Here is an 18,973-nt window from a genome sequence, read left to right as displayed (position 1 = left end):
GTAACCAAAATGCACATAACATATCCTCGTGCACACCCTACTGAAAACTATAGCACACAAAATCAAGCATCGTTGCCTTGTCAACATCAGTAGACTTGTCAACTTAGATTGTATACCACAGTGACTCATTAACTTTCTCTAAATATTGTGCTTCAGTATCCTCTGTTATTTCATCAATTTGTCTTGTTACGGTGCTAGCCAAAAGAGGAATACATGCCACTTTTTGAACTGCAGCCTCTCCTAAAGTTCGTGACAAATGTTCTTAGCAGCAGGCAGGATCAATTCTTCACCAGTAGTAAAGGGGTTCTTAGTTTTATCAATGAGGTTATCCACTAGGAATAATACACTCAGTGCAGACCCATTTGGTGACATCATGGCCCTCAATAACTGCTGCTGTTTAAAAAACAAAAAACAAAACAAAACAAAACAAACCACACACACACACAAAATAAAATAAAATAAAAAATAAACTCCTGCTGCTGTTCTTTGTGTTCCTCTCCCTTTTTTTATCTTTTGAAAATTTCCAAAGGCTTATCTCTTAATGCAGGTCTCTATTAAGGGAAGGCAATCTTGAAGGTTTCATAGCTTTATTGAATAGCCAGTAATCACATGTTTTACAAAGTGGGCTTGAATCATATAAATCACCTATTGCAATGAACCCATAATTTAAGAAGGACTCTTGGTATTTCTTTTAAATGCAACTTTCTTTTGGATGACAATATTAGAGTCTTCTGCTGCCTATGATTGGGTCTTTACTCCTCAAACAAGCTCTCCAGTGATGTTTGTCTTTAGTCATTTTGACTAGAATTAGCTTGTGGTTTACCAAAACTGTGACTGAGACAAGTGCAAAGTGCAGGAAAGATGTGTGAGGGGGGAGTGGTAAATAAATTCATAGGCAGGTCATGCACAGACTAAAATAAGTGTTGGGTTCAGACTTAAAGCCTGCCACCAGATGTAACTGTACCATTGAATTACATCGACTCACTTGCCACTATAAAGCCTGCTACCACATGCAGCTTAATTGCCACTTGCCACTCACTGATAGGATTTTTTAGAGGTTTCTGCTATAGGGCGTGTGCACTCACCAGAAAGACAGAGAGAGACAGAGAGACAGAAAACGAGAAATCACCCCCCACCCCCAGGGGGGATGGCCAAGCCACAATCCCTTCTCTTCCATTCTCCTCTTGGGATCTTGTGTACACACACACATGTGCCTGGTGTGAGTTTAAGCCACTGGGTCTTGGACTTGAACCTCTGTCAACTACATGGGAGTCTAGTGACATAGCCGTTATGCCAACTGCTGGTCCTGATAGGGTTTTGACGAGTCTGCAAGCAATTGATTTAATTTGGTCTCTGTGCAGTTGAACCTCTCTGCTAATGTTTATCAGTATTTGCAGCCACTCCCAGGTAGTATCACTGCCTCAGCTCCACCTCAGATCATCAGGCATTAGATTCTCCAGAGGAGCAGGCAATCTAGATCCCTGGCATGTGTAGTTTACAATAAGGTTCACACTTCTATGCTACTCTAATGCTGCTGCTGATCTGGCAGGAGACGGAACTGAGGTGGTAACGTGAGCGATGGAGAATGGCTGTAAATACAGATGAAGTTTCTCTCATTTGCCCACTGCTTACCTCCTGCTGTGCACTCCTGTTCATAATGGGCCATGGACCAGTACTGATCCACAGCCCAGGGGTTGAGGCCTCCTTTCTCAGAAGGAAATGAAGTGCAAAGGAGAAAAGCTGTTATTATTTATTACATACCGAGTGTTACCCAGTGGTGAACAAGGTATAAAAGGAAGGGGCTGCTGAAAACGTCAAGAAAAGCGCAGAATTGGCAGACTTTAGGATGATGAAATGAGTGCATCAAATTTGGTTTTCTATGGTGTTTGTAAATGTTCAAGTTTAAATTCTTGGTAATGACTAGTGTGTCAACCCATCGCATTATCAAGGCAAAATGTAATAATATTTTCTTGAACAAAATAGTGATAGATTATAATTATGTGTAGGGAGAGGTGAGGTAGAGGTCTCTGCTTATTTGTCAGTGTCCTGTAGGTCTGCGTAGTCTACCTCCCAAACTGGCTGAGGTAGCAGAATCTCAGAAATCTCTTCTTGAAGCTCTCCTCAGATAGATTCATTCTTATCTCACCAGTGTGCTACCGTTGCATTTCTTATCATCACCAAATCATCACCAAAATGAATAATCCAAGAGGGAAGGTAAAAGTTTCAGTACCTATTATGACTTATCCTCAGAAGTAATACACTATCTCTTCTATGGCATTATATCGAGCAAGCCCACGACTATGGCTCTATCGATCAAGGTAGTTAAAGGCCCTTTCAAAAGAAAAGGAAAACACAGCCCACATCTTGACAGAGGGTGCTAACATCACATTTTAAGAAGAGCCTGTAGGACTGAACGTATGTCAATATGGTCACATTTAGAAAATGAAATCTGCAACCATATGGAAATCATGCAACCACATGAAGTGTTCACAAACATTAATTATTAATAATATTACTCAATGAATTTTTTAAAGAATATATTGATATATCTCCCTTTGGTGAGATCTTCAAGTTGTAGTCAAATGATTATTTACTTATTTTGTATTTGCTTATTCCGAATTGTTGGTTTTTGTCTAGTCTACACCTATCTTTTACCTGCATGTAATGCCTTGAAATTTAAAAAGTTAAAATTTCACTTTTAAATTGAAGCAATTTCAAATTTATAGATATATTTTTTTCTATTTTTAAAACATTTTATAAAATTCACAAAACAGTGCTTGTATAAAAATTCACATAAAATTACTAGAGAGCATACAATTTCTAAAAATGTCCTGGGTTTTTGTTACATTCAGTTTCTAAGGATGCATTCAAATCAATGGTAAATGCAGACATTATGTGGTATTTCATTATCTTTGGTAAAACTATCCTCATCCTCTTGTCTCCTCACAGTATTAACTCTGATACTCACTTTGCACAGAGTCTGCTAGTTCTAGGACATCAGAAAAATATTAAGGTTGGATCTATAAGGGGCGGGTATTTCCCACAGCAGGAACAGCCCCTGGCCTCCACCCCCAATCATCTACCTACAGTCTGTCTACACAGACAGGCAGGATGCACCTCAGGGACCTCACCCAGGAGATGCAAACTCCTCTCCATTGGGCAAGAGGCAGACACTGGGGGAAAAGGTAGAAACTTAAGAGTAGTACAAATAAGCATTTTTAAAGAATTATTTATTTAATTGTATTTATTCATTCATTTATTTTAATTTTACTAGAGAGAGACACACACACACAGGGAAAGCAAGAAAGTAAGCCATCAAGTCCAGGACTCGAACCATGGTTGGTCATGTGAGCATGCCCAGTACCTTAACACCATGTCTCCTGCTGACCCCTAAATAACAGACTTCTAAACCCATCCGAATTCACATTTTGCCACATTTTATTTCTTTTTTCCTTTTATTTTTACCAGAGGGTATGTGAGCTCATCAGGGAGAGAGACAGACACAGAGACAGAGAGAGGAAGTGGAGAAAGTAGCTCCCATGAGGGATGGTCATGCTGCAATTCCTTCTCCTCCATCTCTTCCTCCTTTTGGGATCTTGGGTATAAAAACATATGTGCCTGAAGTGTTTCTTAAACTACCAGGTGTGGGACTTGAACCATGGAGTCAGCTATGTAGGCTTTTGCTGCCTTTACCACCAGGCCACAGAGCCAGCCTATCTCATATTGCCTCCTCCACTCCATTTGAGTATTATTTCAGACATCATGTCCCTTTACCACTCACAGAATCATAATGCCATCATCAAATTCAGGAACTTTAACATTGATACAGTTATTATTTAATATTTAGACCATATTAAAATTTTAATAATTGTGCTAATAATATTTTTATAGCAGTTTATTTTGTCCCTGAACCAGCTTCTAATCCAGGATCATGGAGTGTATTTTTAGTTGTCATGTCTCTTTTGGCTCCTTTAATTACAAACAGTTCCTCAGCTTTATCTTTATGATATTGACATTTCTGAAGTATATAGGCCAGGTGTTTGGTAGAAATGTCCCTTGATTTGAATTTGCCTAAGGTTTTCTGTTAGTTAGGTTCACATGTATTTTGGTAAGTATACCTTGACAGCAATGTGTCCTTAACAGTTAATCACTTCCAGTCAATCAAAAGCAATTCAAATAAGAGCCATAGTCATGGGCTTAATGGAAGTAATGTTCTGTTGAATGCTGAGCCAGGAAGGTGGAGTAATTGCAAGGTGATAATCAGTCAGGACTCCAGAAAAGGTAAGGCACTCGTTGGGTACCCAATTTTTAGAAAACTGGTCAGAACCAGTAGACAAGTAGTCTCATTGTGAAATGGTGACTGTTTACAACATCCAGATGGTATTAACAATTATAATCTCAGTTGATATTCTAAGCCTATTGTGGTCTTGAAGACCATTTGCAGATTTTCGCTCAAGCTCTATTTCAAGGAGACCAAGCCATCTGTGTGGGATCAGATTGCCCTGCCAGACACTGACCTCAGAGAGTCCTTGCCCATCCTTAGAGCTTTACAAGACTTCATCTCCTGGTTATTTAGGATGTGAGATAGAGTACCCTGGCTATGGTACTCACTACTATATTTCTTTTGAAGACTTTAATTGACTGTGTAGCTCTAAGTTCCTTCTTTCTGGGCCTCAGTTTCCTTATTTATAAGATAAGATGCTGAGGATAAATTACCTCTGAACTCCCTTATAACTTTCATGTTCTAGGAAACCTTCTCTGGGTAAAATCTTTAAAGTGTGAATTAAAACTGTAGATCAAGATAAATTACCCGAGGAGCTGGATGCATTATAGAATTAAAGTCTTCAGAGACCCAGAAAGCCTGCTTTTTGAAGTGTGCTTTCTTTTTACAGCTGCAAAGGGAGGAATCAGCACATGAGCTATAACTTCATATGACTAATGGTAACCATGGCTACCACTAAATATTCCTCCTAGACCTTGCATCTGCACAGCTCACTGAAGCAGAGGAAATAAATGTTGCTGCTTTGAAAAATGATAAAAATAATCCAAACTAGCTCCAGTCTGGGAAGGAAAGGAGAGATCTTACACCTGAAGGTCAAGGCATTTCATCTTACTGTAATTTCCATGCTTTGTTTAACCTCAGGAGGCATTTAGTACTAACTGAATGAATAGGTCACTGGCCTGAGGAAGTTAGCAGTAGGATACTGGAACACTTGACTAATTTTTAAAGAAGATTCTAGAGTTCCAACAGTGTTTGCAAGGTTGGAACGATGACCCTTATGTTGAAATGCTGAAAGTGAACATCAGGACATCAAAAGAGGATCCCCTGGGCACCCAGCAGCTTTTGATGTCAGGTCATATTATTGGTTTAAGAGAAGAGTAAGAAGACTGGCCAAGGTTGGACAGGGTCCTGAGAAATCAAGCAGAGAACAATAGTGGGGAAGTTTGCTTACACAAGAAAGTAGGGTATGGAAGACACATGCAGCAAAGTGAGTACAAGTGATTGTGCTTGGTGAGTGGGAACGTGGCAGGAGAAATAGCCTGGATCGCACGAATATTGCAAATCAAACAAAGAGAATAGACAACTGGGAGACAGCACTTTGGGAAGACATACTGAATACCAGGAATGCTGTAACTAGGGGAACAGCTCAGGATGGCTGTACAGACGTATTCATAAATGAACGAATTGATTGAGAGTGGCTGGGTGCTTTGAAGACCTGGAGAGGGCACAGCCTGTGCAAGGAGGGCAGCCTGTTGTTGCCATGGGAGATTGCAGATCTAGAGCTCTCATTTGTCAAGGGAAACACAACCTCTTAATTTTCTAAAATGTAAAATATCTTAATTGTTTAATGTTGACATGGCATGGAATGCCATTTTTGCATCCCCTGAAATTATGGTTACCTTTTGAGAATGGAAATAGGAGATGTTGGCAAACTGAGATTCTGTATAATGACATGTACATTGACCATAAGACATAGCACTCCATATTCAATCAAGTTGACCTGGATTTTAGACCTCAGGGAAGCATGACTTGGTTTGGATAGAGAATATATGAACGGAAGGAAGACAAGCTACACAGCTTGTTTAAAAGTGGGGTCCACAGTGACACACACTGCAGTTTGTCTCCAGTAGCATTTTCTAAGTGCCTGTCACTTTTCCCAAGGCCACTTCCCACGGTTCTCCTACCTTGCTGTTTTCAACCTAAATTGCATTAGGTCACTGTTTTAGACTAGCCTGGTCTCTGCAGATAAATCATAAACACCTGAGTAGAGCGGGCAGTGAGAGGACAGAGAGTGAATGGGCAGTTTCTGAAAGAAGAGACTCCTAAATGTGCAAATTTGACCGCCACCCTCTCTGCCATGTTACTCCACAGGGAACTCATCTGGATATTAACTAATGAGATTTAGTGCCTAAGCTTCAGTAGGAAGAAGTGGCTCATTTTATGTTTGAGAAACACAATTACCTTATAGATTGATGTGCTACAGGTAAAATATCTAAGTACACTTTCCTGGGAGGGAGGTTTGAGGGGGCAAAGCTGGGATTGCTACTGGCATTTAGGATAAAAGGTAAGGGAGGGAGAAGTGGTCAATTTTGAGAGCTTGTGCTGCACACAGATAAGAGTGGAGGAGCTGTTGGGAAGCCAAAGCGCCATTTTGAATTCCCTATTTGAGATCACAGCATTCCAGAATGGAGTCTTTAGCATCCCACTACCTGCTCTTTTCCTTCATTCTGCACTTCTAAGGGGTTTGCCTATATGCACATTCATTTTCAGAAGTCTAATTCTGACTTAGAAAATTGCTGGTTTCAACTCTTTGCCAGATGGCTGAGGAAAGAGCAATTGACTGTTAGTGCTAAATGCCTGTGTCAGAGCCCAAAGCAGCCGATTCCAATTAACATAAAAGGCAGAGCAGATCTCCTGACTTGCAAGTGTAAAATGATGGGAGAATGAAGTTACATCCTAGCTGAAAAAGGCAAACACCCTGTTTCCTTTGTCTCTCTAAATGCTAGCCACACTGTCAGGTTGTTGGGGTCTGTACACGTATGAAAGGGGAAAATAAACCAGAGTCTGTGAGATTCAAACCCCCAGAACACCACCTGTGCCTTAGTTCCTCTCTGCTTAGCTGGAAGGCAGTGGTGCCCCCAGTCACATGGCAGACGTCTTTTGTTTATCTGTTTGGGTGGATGGAGCATACCATGGTTGTTTTCCACAATTTCCTGTCCTCTCAGATCAGTCTTATTTTATAGAAGTAAGCAGCTTGAATTTTTATGTGGATTATATAAAGAACTCGTTTATTTTTACTTTTTAAAAGTAATTATTAATGTAATTCTTTCTAAAAAGATTTGTTATATGGCTCATGTGCTTATCAGACACACACACACACACACACACACACACATATACCTACTTTTTTTTGGGATAGGAGTTATACTTTAAAAGATTAAAATAAAAATGATATTTTAAAAAATCTAGGTTGAGATATTGCTTCCATTCCTCTGTCTACCTTGTTTCTTTCTGCCCTTAATAAGTAATCATTTTAATTAGTCTCTTGCTATTTTTCTGTTTCTTGTGCATATACAAGTATACACACACACAAATAGATCCTTAAAGTTTTTGTACCATATTAAACTTGTACTTTCCTTCTATTTTCCATGAACTTTTTGAAATCCCTGTGAATGTGTGTTATAAATATATAAACATTTTTTTAGTTCCCTTTTTCACTCCAGAAAGCATAGGCTATTGCATACATTATTTAGCATCATGCCTTTTTAGTCATTGTACAATGTATTTTAGCGATCTTTCCATACTAACAGAGAGCTTCATTCTTTTTTACTTTTGCATGATATTCCATTATATGCAAGTCATATTTCTTTTGACCAGTACCCTATTTTTGGACAGTTGGGTTATTTCTAGTTTGTTTGCTATAGCAGTCTTCTAGCAGATATATTTATACATCTATCTTGTGATGAAAGTGCACCAGTAACTGACTATAGGATATATTCCCAGAAATGGCACTGTGGTTTCAATACATATGCAGTTTTTGTATATGTTGCCAAATACCCTATCATATGGGCTGATCAGTTTGCATTTTCTCTAGTAGAGTATGAGAGTGTATGTTTCTCTGCAGCTTTAGTAACTAAGCATTGTCAAACTTCTGATTTGTTGTTGTTACATATTTGTTTCTTCATTTTTGTTCAAGCTCAGGGTAATTTTGTTTGTATATCTTTTATTCTTTCTTGAGATATTAGTATATTTTTATTCTTCTTTGGTTTTGTGATCTCATAGAGAAGATTCCTAATGTGATAATGGTGAGGCCAAAAAAAAAAAAAAAATACAATTCTAGTTGCTCCACTCTTGGGCTGTGAGAACTTCATAAGATTCTGGATCCTTTACTATATCCGTTGCCATGTTAGTTTTATTGCATCAATTCTCTATATCAATTAACAATTATAATAATAACCAACATTTATTGTATACTCAATATGTTGTAGGTACAATAGTACCTAGGTATGAATGAGGGATGTTATAATCTAGATTCAGGTGAAGAAACAACACACAGAAAAGTTCTTTTACTTGAGGTCACAAAGGTAGAACAGAAGCAGTCTAACTTAGGGTGAACAATTGTTTGATGTTTTCCCCCCGGAACTATCCTGACTTTAGCACTGAAAGTCCCATATCCCTAGGCACCCTCAGTCTGGGTATACTGGAACAGCAGATGCTATGGTTTGTGTGCCTTTTCCCCTATTCATGTGTTAAAATTTGGCGAACCATTGTAATAATGTTGAGAGATTGCAGACTTAGTCTAAATTATGGAATTAAGAGGTAGAGTTTTTGAGGGATAATTAAGGCCTCCAGACGGGACTCCACCATTGAATCCTGGTGGGTTTATAGGGAGAGGGAATGAGCCAAGGACATGAATGTAGACACACATGCCTAGTGCTTGCTGTCTTGTCATGTGATGCTCTTTACCAGATTATCCACCAGGTGACCCTGATGAGGATCCTCTTGACTTTGGACTTCTAAAACTGTGAGCTAAATAGACCCCTGTTCTTATAAATTCCCCCAACTCAGTTACTTCTGTTTTAGCCACAGCGGACGAGAACAGTTGATCAGCCTAGTGTAGCAGAGTCCTCGCACATCACTACTACATTTCTATTAAGGCCCTAAGGACATGTGTACATGCAATCAGAAGAATGGGAGATAATGTTGCCGGGGCATCATGTGTGAAACGATAATTTACAGATTTCTATTTTTATCCAATTAGTCTGATTCCAAGGGAACAGGACAAAAGAGAATAGGATCTTCCTCTCATTCAGGTAGCAGCAGGGGAGCTACAGGGACAGAACAGCTAATGCAGCTGCTATTACAAGCAGCTGTGTAGCTGTCTGGTAACAAAACAAATCACTGCCTTGTCACTATAAGTGAATAGTTTGCTCGTGTTATCAAAATTGCTTCTCAAAGAAGCCTTCTGAGATAGGTACTAATATCACTTCCATTTTACAGATGAAAAGAGGTTAAGAAACTTGATCAAGGCGAGGTTGATTGAAACTCAAGCTGTCTGCCTGCAAAGCCCACATGCTTTTTATCAAAATACAAAAATACAAATTTGATGATTTTTTCTTTATTATTATTATTATTATTTATATGTTCAATCGCTATACACCATTTAGATTGTAAAGAGATTTTACCCAGCATGATACACATCTCAATCCAGTTAAGAATACTATACACATCTTCATCAGCAGATAACAAACTATATGTGTCTCACAAATATCTTCTCTCTCCATTTTCCCCCCTACTTTTCTTTCCTGCACTCTTCCCCTCTTCCACTCTCCTTCCACTTGTCCCTAGTGTCTATAACAATTTTCAGTGTTTTTATGTCCTCCAGTCTCTACCATAGAGTACGGACAGTCTCTATATGTTAAGTGGAGACATAAAATGTCTCTCTTTCATAGCTTCACTCAGCAGTAAATCTTTCATGTTTGCACACTTTCTATCAAATGCCAGGGTCTTGTTTTTTTTATGGCTGAATAGTATTCCATTGAGTATATGTGCCACACATTTTCAGTCCATTCATCTATTTGTGGACATTTGGGTTGGTTCTATGTCTTAACAATCATGAATAATGCCACAATAAATATAGTTGTGCAAGCACTTTTCTGACTGAGCATTCTCTTGTTCTTTGGGTAGATATTCAGGAATGGAATTACTGGATAATATGGTAGTTCTATTTGAAGGTCTTTGAGGAACCTCCATATTGTTCTTCACAGTGGTTGAACCAATTTATATTCTCACCAACAATGTAAGGGAGTTCCCCTTTCACCACATCCCTGCCAGCCCTTTATTATTATTATTATTATTATTATTATTATTATTATTATTTTTAATCTTCACCATTCTGACTTAGGTTAAGTGATATGTCATTGTAGTTTTGATCTGCATCTCCCTTATGATGAGGCATGTTGAGCATTTTTTCATATGCTTTTTTGGCTATTCGTATGTCTTCCTTAGAGAGTTGTTTATTCAGCCCATTTTCCCATCTTTTAATTGGGTTGATCATTTTCTTCTGGGTAAGCTGCTTGAGTTCACTGTGTATTCTTATCAGAGGCATAGTTAACAAAAATTCTCTCCCGTTCTGAGGGTTGTCGATTCACACTAATTACTGTGTCCTTTGGTGTGCAGAAACTTCTTAATCTGATGTAATCCCATCTGTCTATTTTGGGGATTATACCCTGTGCTTTGGGGATCTTAAGAAGTCTTTGCCTACCCCAAAGTCTCCCAGAATTTCTCCAGTGCTTTTCATCACTATTTTTATAGTTTGTGGTCTTAGATTTAGATTTTTGATCCACTTCGAGTTGATTTTTGTTAATGGTGACAGATAGGAGTTCAGATTCATCTTTCTGCAGGTGGATACACATTTTTTTCAGCACCTTTTGCTAAAGAGGTCTTCCTTTTCCCACTGTGGCTTTTTAATCAATTAACATTTTCTTCAAAATGCTATGGTTTCTGGAAGCACAAAATCAGCACCCATTACACATTTAAAATCAACATGTAGTACTAGTATAGCCATATGACTAGTCATGACTGACTTTTAATAGTCATGCTTGCCAATTTTTATTATTAACAATAAAATGATTTCAGATGTTATGTTTTCTGTTCTCCAATAACCAAAAAAGTTTTTAATTGTAAATATTTAAAGTATACAATATGGTTTGATATATTAATACAGATATATAATGAAATGATTACTACCATTAAGCAAGTTGAAATCTCTATCATCTGATATAATTACCTTCTTTTGTGTGTGTGGTAAAAATGACCAATATCTATCACTTGGCAAATTTACTGCATACAATATTAATTGTAGTTCTCATGCTGTACATTAGATCTCTATTATTTTTTTCTTTTATTTTTTGGAGAGGTTTTTGCTATAGGGTGTGTGCACTTGCCAGAAAGACAGAGAGAGACAGAAAGTGAGAAATCACCCCCCGGGGGGATGGCCATGCTGCAATCCCTTCTCCTCCATTCTCCTCTTGGGATCTTGGGCACACATGCACACGCACCTGGCGTGAGTTTAAGCCACAGGGTCTGGGACTCGAACCGTGGTCGACTACATGGGAGTCCAGTGACATAGTCATTATGCTAACTGCTGGTCCCTAGATCTCTATTCTTATTATACTACGTAACTGAAACTTTGTACCTTCTGTTCTACATCTCCCCTTCCCCCTCAACTATCTTTTTTCTCTTTGCTTCTATGTATATGAATATCTTCTGTTTTTTTAAAAATTATTTACATTTAAATCACTGCACATCTTTACAGTGTACAACATGGGTTTTCCCAGCATGAATATAGTGCGTATTAGTCAAGTCAAAGACGTTACCATATGACATTATCATAAATAGATAACTTTTCATTTTTGTGTCTTTTAAATGTGTTGTGTTGTTTTTTTCCCTCATCCCCTCCTTCCTACCCCTTATTATCCACTCCCTTTTATCCCCCCCATACTGTCTCTAGTATCAACAGTTTGCTTCCCGGCTATTATACCTTCCACTCTTTCAGTTTCTGAAAGATATTCATTATATGTTGAGCAGGGACATACAGTGCCTGTCTTTCATAGTCGGATTTGTTTTATTTAGCATTAAATCTTCTATATTGGTCCATTTTGTAACAAAAGTCAGTCTCAATTTTTATGGCTAAGTAATATTCAATGCTGTACATGTGCCACATTTTTTTCAATCCACTCATCCGTTCTTGAATATTTGAGTTGATTCCATGTCCAAGCAGTTGTGAATAGTGTTGCAATAAACATGGATGTGCACGTGTTTTTCTGACTGAAGGTTTTCCTATTCTCTGGGTGGATACCAAAGAATAGAATTATTGGGTCATATTGCAGTTCTATTTGTATGTTTCAGAGGAACTTCCCTATTATTCTCCAGAGTGGCTCTACTAATTTAAATTCCCACCACTGGTGTAGTAGTATTCAATTTTCACCACAGGCTTACCAGCACTTATCATTCATTTTTTAATCTTAGGCATTCTGATTGGGGTTAAGTGGTTTCTCATTGTGGTTTTGACTTGCATTTTCTTTATGATAAGATATGTTGAGCATGTTTTTGTATGCCTTTTAACCATTAGGATGTCTTCCTTGGAGAGTTGCCTATTCAAATAATTTGCCCATCTTTTAATTAAATTGATTTTTTTTTGGAGGAGGGGTATGCTGCTTGAGTACCCTGTATATTTTTAATGTCAGTCTCTTTTTTTTTTTTTTTTTTTTTTCACTGTAGGGCGCGTGCGCTCGCCAGACAGACAGAGAGAGACATAGAGACAGAAAGCGAGAAATCACCCCCCAGGGGGGATGGTCACGCCGCAATCCCTTCTCCTCCATTCTCCTCTCGGGATCTTGGGCACGCACGCACACGCGCCCGGCGTGAGTTTTAAGCCACCGGGTCCGGGACACGAACCGCGGTCGACTACGTGGGAATCCAGCGACATAGCCATTACGCTAACTGCTGGTTCCCAATGTCAGTCTCTTAACTGAGGCATAGTTTGCAAATATATTCTCCCCTTCAAGGGTTGTCTTCTCACTCTAATTATTATTTCTTTTGCTATGCAGAAGCTTTTTAGCCTAATGTAGTCCCATTAGTCTATTTTGGGGGCTATTGCCTTTGCTTTGGGGGCAGTCTTCTTTAAGAAGTCTTTACCTATTTCAGTCTCTCCAAGAGTTTCCCCTGTGTTTTCAACCAGTAGTTTTATAGTTTGAGGTTTTATGTTTAGACACTTGATTAATTTCAAGTTGATTTTTGTTAATGGTGAGAGATAGGGTGTCTAGTTCCATTTTCATGCAAGTGGATATCCAGTTTTTCCACACCATTTCCTGAAGATATTTTCCTTTCTCTGCTGAATTGTCTTGTGCCTTTGATTGAAGATCAGTTGGCTGTATGTTTTGGGTTTATTTTGGGTTTCTCAATTTTGTTTCATTGGTCTACCTGTTTTTGTACCAGTACCATGCTATTCTGATTATCAGAGCTTTGTAATATTTTGAGGTCAGGAAATGAGATGCCTCCTATTTTATGTTTTTGCATAGTATTGCTTTGGTGATATGAAACTTTTTATGACTCTAGACAAATTTTAGGATTTTTTTTTTTCTATTTCTATGAGGAATATCTCTGGTAGTTTGATCAGAATAGCATTGAATTTGTAAATTAATTTGGATAGAATTGACATTTTGATTTTATTAATTCTTCTAATCCAGGAATATGGGATTTTTGTTTCTACTTTTGTTTTGAGTCCATCTATAAGTGAGATCATGCATATTTTTTTTCCTTTAGTCTCTGTCTTATTTCACTTAGCATAATGTCTTCTAGATTTATCCATGTTTCACAAACAGCAGGCTCTCTTTTTTAAAGGCTGAGCAACATTACATTGTATACTCATATGTATATCACAATTTCTTTATCATTTAATCTATCGGTAGACATCTGGGTTGTTTCCATATGTTGGCTATTGTGAATAATGCTATGATAAACATGAGTATGTGGGTACCTTTATGAAGTGGTGATTTCATTTTCTATAATATAGAAGGAAATTTCCACTGTATAATAAAAGCCATTTACAAAAAACCCACAGCTAATGTCATAATCAATGGTGAGAAACAAAGATTTTCTTCTAAGATCTGTTATACAGCAAGGACGTATACATCACTTATATTGAACATAGTTATGTAAGTATTAGCAAGAGAAATCAGACCAGAAAAAAAAAAGAAAAAAAAAGAGCATTTAAATTAGAAAGGAAAAATTGATATTGTTCTTGTTTTCAGATGACATGATTTTATTTGTGGAAAACTCTAAATATTCCATTAAAAATATTAGAACTAATAAATGAATTCAGAAAAGTTGTAGGATCCAAAATCAATATTCAAAAATTATATATTTTTTTAGAGGTTTTTGCCATAGGTCACGTGTGCTTGCTGGAGAGAGACAGAGACAGTGAGATGGAAAGTGAGAAACCACCCCACCAGAGAACGGCTGCAATCCCTTCTCCTCCATTCTCCTCCTGGGATCTTGGGGGTGCATGCACATATGCCTGGCATGAGTTTCAAGCCAGCAAGTCCAGGACTTGAACCACAGTCATACATGTGGTAGTCTAGTGACATAACTGCTATGCCATCTGCTGGCCCCAGTTGCATTTCTTTTCAAAATAATGATCTAAGAAAGAAATTTATAAAAATAGCATTTATAGCAGTATCAAAAATAATAAAATACTTAGCAATAAATTAAACCAAGGAAGTGAAAGATCTCTATACTGAAAGCTATAAAATATTGATGAAAGAAATTGAAGAAAATAGGGCCAGCAGATGGTGTGGTAGTTAAAGGCACTGGATTCCCACATGGCTGACTGTGGTTCAAGTCCCAGACCCAGTGGCTTGCTTTCTTACTTTCTCATTCTCTGTCTTTGTCTCTGTCTGGTCAAATTTAAAAAATAAGAAGAATAACAAATGGAATTAAAAAAAAAGAAATTGAAGAAGACACAAATAAATGTAAAGATAGCCCCTGTTATAGATGGAATAAATAATATTATTAAAATGTCCATTTTACTTAAAATAGTATACAGATTTAATGCAATCCCTATCAAAATTTGAATGCATTTTTTCCCCAGGAAAAATATTCTAAAATTTTTCTTGAGCCACAAAATAGCCTTAGTCATAATAATCAAAGAATAAAAAACAAAGTTCAAGGCATCACATTTCCTGACTTCAAATTATATTATAAAACAATAGGTAAAGCAATATGGCATAGAAACAAACAAATAGACCAAAGGAACAAAATAGAAGTCTAGAAATAAATCCAAGCATAAACAGGTATTGGCCAAGTCACCAAGAATATGCAATGTGAAAAGGATAATCTCATCAGTAAATGATGCTGGTAAAACTGGATATCCACATGTGAGAGAAAGAAACTGGACTGTTAGACACCATACACAAAAATAAATTCAAAGTGAACTAAACTCCTAAATATAAGACCTGAAACTTTTACAGTTTCTAAACACTTAAATGGTCCTTGATTGCTCTTGACAAGGACTTTTTTTGATATCTCACCCAAAACACAGACAACAAAAGCAAAAGTAAGCTGATGCGATTGTATCATACTATCGGTGAGGATTTAGAGAAAAGGGAACTTCTAGACACTGCTAGTGTGAATGTAAATTGGTACAGTCATTGTAGAAACATATGTAGGTTTCTTAAAATTTTTAAAAGAACTACCATATGACACAGAAATCTCCCCCAATCATTTCACCCCACTTTTAAGTTCCACAATAGCTTTTTTGTTTTATTTTAGCAGAGTTTACTTGAGCAAAATACAATTTGCAGATTGGGCAGCCCCTAGAATGGTTTCCAAGGAACTTCGAGGTGCCTGATGATCCAGTAAGTTTTATGGACAGAAGAAGGAACATGATGGAAGTTAGAGAAAGGAGGTAGAGAAGCAGCTGGATTGGTTACAGCTTGGTGTTTGCCTGTATCAAAAATCTTTTTAAATGATCTCTTAGAAGAAAGGAGAATATTGGGTTTATTAGAAAACAAGAAAACAAAACAAAAAACAGATCTTTTTTGTTGGTCAAGTGTTTATAGAAAGATATTGTGGAAACAGAATTGATGTAATAGATGTGGAGTCAGAAGTGACTTGAGAGGGTCAGCAGGTGGTGTAGTGGTTAAGGTGCTGGACTCCCACATGGCCAATTGTGGTTCAAGTCCCAGACCTGGTGGCGTGCTTTCTCTCTCTCTGGTGAGTGCATAAGTCCTATAGCAAATTAAAACTAATATTGGATACAGGGCCAGCAGATGGCTGGACTCCCACATGGCTGACCATGGTTTGAGTCCCGAACCTGGCAGCTTGCTTTCTCACTTTCTCTTTCTCTCTCTTGCTCTGTCCCTCTCTGGTCAAATTAATAATAAATAAATAGATAAAAATAATTCTTTAAAAAATAATATTGAGTCATCAGAAAAATCATGATTAATTTTTGCATAAAAAAAAACAGAAAAATACATCATGACTTTCCTAATAACCCAGTAATAATAATAAATTGAAGAAATAGTTCTTTAAAAATAATTGTGATTTGAGGGTAAGATTAGAATTCAAATCATTGTTAGAGGACAAAAGTACACCAGATGGTGGAGTTCAAGAGTAAAGCGAAAATGGGAAAAGAAAAGCAAAGGTCCATAGCTGGGAACAGGGCAGGACGAAAGCTGTGAATAACAAATTGGTGCTTGGTATGCATTACAGGGGGTGAGTGCTCAGTGTAGACACAGAGCATATTGGTCCTGTCCTTAGGAGATTCAAGTCCTAAACAAGTACTCACTGCCACTAAAGCACTCAGAGTGTGTGTATGTGTGTGTGGGGGGGTATGCGTGTACATGTGTGTGCATGCGCAGGGAGAGAGAAGCAAGCCATAGAAAGATGTCCACACAAGATGGAGCAGAGAGTCAAGTTGTTTTGGAATGTGAATACAAATTATACATGTAAGGATATTTGTTCCTCTTTTTATAGTGTAGTGAATTTTACTGCTTTTATTTAAACAAATTATTTGTGGCAAATTCAAGGGCTAGAAGACAACTTTATATATATATAAACTATTTTAGATATGGAAAGGACAAAATGTCTTTGGTGAAACTAGTAATGTGGCCTTTGGGCCCAGTTCATGAAAATGTGTACACTAGCCACATAATTCTCTAGCTGTTAATTCTCTAGCTGTCTCTAGTGCCTGTTCGGTTAATGTTTCAGAGTATTCTATTGGACCTGTAGCATTCTAGAATGTTTTCAGAGCTGTTGTTAGAATTTTTTTTAAGTTATCTCTGTAAATAGTAAAGTTTCTATCCCATAGCTTTTAGTTCAATGTGTTATATCTAGTTGGAAAAACTGACATTATCCAACTTTCTTCCCTCCCTTTAGTTTTTTTTTTTTTCCAAGACTAATTCTGGCCCATTTCTCTCTTTAAAGATATGTGTGTGTGTGTATGTGTGTGTGGAGTTGGGTTTAGTTTCTGCTGCTAAAAATGGGACCTTGATAGGTAAACTTTTCCTGTATTACTGATAAGATTAAATCATTTTGTGGATCTCAGAAGAATTAAAACCATTAGGAGCTTCTAATCTGAAAGTTTTAATTGGACCTTAGAAATCTCTTAGAACCTCAAAATAGGCTTAAACAGGAGAATGCTGAGTTTTTGCTCTGTGGATACAGGGTTAATAAATTTGTATTTAATTTGGGTAAAAATATTGCCTTTGTCTTTTGAATTCATGCTATTGTGCTTTGATTACAGTTAACAGCTTTACTGCTATTAATTATTGATGGAGGTGATGGTGGTAATGTAGTTTCATGAGACCAGGTGGCCTTAACAGGTTTAAACTTCAGTTCCTCATTCCTACTCAATCAAGCATGACTTTCTCCTGGTATTTTCCATACTATCAAGGTCTTGAAACACAAAATAAAAAAACAAAATTCTCACTGGAAATGATAAGGAATCTTTTTTTTTTTTTTTTTAGAGGTTTTTGCTATAGGGTGCGTGTGCTCGCCAGACAGAGAGAGACAGAGATACAGAAAGTGAGAAATCACCCCACCAGGGGGGATGGCCACACCGCAATCCCTCCTCCTCCATTCTCCTCTCGGGATCTTGGGCACACACGCACATGTGCCTGGCGTGAGTTTTAAGCCACCGGGTCCGGGACTTGAACCGCGGTCGACTACATGGGAGCCCAGCGACATAGCCATTACGCTAACTGCTGGTCCCGATAAGGAATCTTAATTCATAAAGTAACTATTTTTATAATTTTGGCATTATATTTATTTTGACCAGATATGTTCACTGAATATAGTTAACGTTTACATTCTTGGTGATCAAAAGAACTGCAAGGTAATCTTAACGCCTGGCTTTGGGGTTATTATCTACCACAGCATAAAAAATTTAATCACGTCAATGTCTGATCTAATGGAGAGTATCATCCGTTTATTCTTTTTTCTTAATCTTTACATTTTTGTTATTTCTATGATGTTTATGCTATTGAAAACAACATATCTATTTCCTATTGCAAGGGGTCTTCAAAAAGTTCATGGAAAATATGTATTATGAAAAAATTATTTAGTACATAGTAATTATTGAGTATCTACCATGTGGTAGCTATTATGTTAGGTGGTGGAAATATATCAATAGAGAAAACAAACTTAGGGCTTGCCCCATAGCCTAGTGTTAAGGGAGCTGAATACCATAGGGCTGTCTGTAGTTTGAATTCTGACCTGGGTGACTTGAAAAACATGTTGGAAGTGTGTGTGTGTGCATATCCCAAATCTCGACAAGATGGAAAAACAGAAATGATTGTAATGTGACCACTCTAGCTTGGGGGTGCTGTTTTCTCTTTTCTTTCTGTCTGTTTCTGACTCTCTCTGGCAAGCACATGCCACCTCTGACCCCCCCCCCCAAAAAAAAAA

Source organism: Tupaia chinensis, unplaced genomic scaffold, assembly GCF_000334495.1.
Source record: "Tupaia chinensis unplaced genomic scaffold, TupChi_1.0 Scaffold000085_1, whole genome shotgun sequence".
In the NCBI taxonomy this organism is placed as follows: Eukaryota; Metazoa; Chordata; class Mammalia; order Scandentia; family Tupaiidae; genus Tupaia; species Tupaia belangeri.
This window is presented reverse-complemented; position numbering follows the sequence as displayed.